The sequence below is a fragment of the Elephantulus edwardii genome, unplaced genomic scaffold, assembly GCF_000299155.1.
Source record: "Elephantulus edwardii isolate Elephantulus edwardi_28Jun2011 unplaced genomic scaffold, EleEdw1.0 scaffold00244, whole genome shotgun sequence".
NCBI classification, from domain to species: domain Eukaryota; kingdom Metazoa; phylum Chordata; class Mammalia; order Macroscelidea; family Macroscelididae; genus Elephantulus; species Elephantulus edwardii.
This window is the reverse complement of record NW_006399994.1, coordinates 328,598-330,436: the sequence shown is the minus strand read 5'-3', so window position 1 is coordinate 330,436 and position 1,839 is coordinate 328,598. Positions and strand designations below refer to the sequence as shown.

The following is a 1,839-nucleotide window of genomic DNA, read 5'->3' as shown; positions in this document are numbered from 1 at the left end:
GATATATTCTACTGGGCAAGTCTGCTGTCAGGGAACTTTCCAGAATGCTGAGGAGCAATGATGTAAGTTTGAAGACTAAGGTGTATCTCATTAAGGCCATAGTCTTCTTAATAACCTGCTATGCACTAAAAAGCTGAACAAATACTGAGGACGACAGAGGAAAGATTTTTGCCTTTGAGTTGCGGTGTTGGAGTAGAGCACTGAATATCCCATGGGCTGCCAAAGAACAAACAGATACATCTTCAGGAAATGCAGCCAGAGGGCTCCTTGGAAGCAAAGATGTACATGCAGCTAGGTGAGAATATTCCTTGGAAAGAGACAGCATGCTTGGAAAGATAGAGGGTCAGTGAAAGTAATGAAGACCTCCAAGGAGATGAATTAACACAATGACTTCAGCAAAGGACTCTAGTGTGTCAGAGATGATGACACAGGCTATGGCAGGGTTCAGGTTGGCTATTCACAAGATTGTTATAAATCACACTTGACTCAATGGCACCTAAAAACAACAACGACATATTAGTCACTTAAGGAAAGTGGCATAGTAAACTGGGTTGGTCTGCTAACCAAAAGGTTGGAAATTCAAATCCACAAGGCACTCTATGGGAGAAAGACAAGTAGTCTCCTCTCATTAAGATTTACAGAAACTGACAGCCGACACCTCGTCCGCCCCGGAGCACAGGCCTCTTCGCATAGTCACCGCCACAGGTTTACACCCGCCACCCCCAGCTCACCATGGATGATGACATCGCTGCACTCGTGGTCGACAATGGCTCCGGCATGTGCAAGGCCGGCTTCGCGGGCGACGACGCCCCCCGGGCTGTCTTCCCCTCCATCGTGGGGCGCCCTCGGCACAGGGCGTGATGGTGGGCATGGGCCAGAAGGACTCCTACATGGGAGACGAAGCCCAGAGCAAGAGAGGCATCCTGACCCTCAAGTACCCCATCGAGCACGGCATTGTCACCAACTGGGACGTCATGGAGAAGATCTGGCACCACACCTTCTACAACGAGCTGCGTGTGGCCCCCGAAGAGCACCCTGTGCTGCTGACGGAGGCCCCCCTGAACCCCAAGGCTAACTGGGAGAAGATGACCCAGATCATGTTCGAGACCTTCAACACCCCTGCCATGTACGTCGCCATCCAGGCCGTGCTGTCCCTGTATGCCTCTGGCCGAACCACTGGCATTGTGATGGATTCTGGCGATAGGGTCACCCACACTGTGCCCATCTATGAGGGGTACGCCCTCCCCCATGCCATCCTGCGTCTGGACCTGGCTGGCCGGGACCTGACGGACTACCTCATGAAGATCCTCACCGAGCGAGGCTACAGCTTCACCACCACGGCTGAGCGGGAAATTGTGCGTGACATCAAGGAGGAACTCTGTTACGTTGCCCTGGACTTCGAGCAGGAGATGGCCACAGCGGCTTCCTCTTCCTCCTTGGAGAAGAGCTACGAGCTGCCCGATGGGCAGGTCATCACCATCGGCAATGAGCGTTTCCACTGCCCCGAGGCACTCTTCCAGCCCTCCTTCCTCGGCATGGAGTCTTGTGGCATCCATGAAACTACCTTCAACTCCATCATGAAGTGTGATGTTGACATCTGCAAGGACCTCTACGCCAACACAGTGCTGTCTGGCGGTACCACCATGTACCCAGGCATCGCCGACAGGATGCAGAAGGAGATCACAGCGCTGGACCCCAGCACGATGAAGATCAAGATCATCGCTCCTCCTGAGCGCAAATACTCCGTGTGGATCGGTGGCTCCATCCTGGCCTCCCTGTCCACCTTCCAGCAGATGTGGATCAGCAAGCAGGAGTACGACGAGTCTGGCCCCTCCATCG

General features: G+C 53.8%; 1 pseudogene; it reads left to right on the top strand.

Moving 5' to 3' along the window:
• Positions 1–741: 741 nt before the first annotated feature.
• Positions 742–1,832, top strand: LOC102866976 (annotated as a pseudogene).
• Positions 1,833–1,839: the final 7 nt, after the last annotated feature.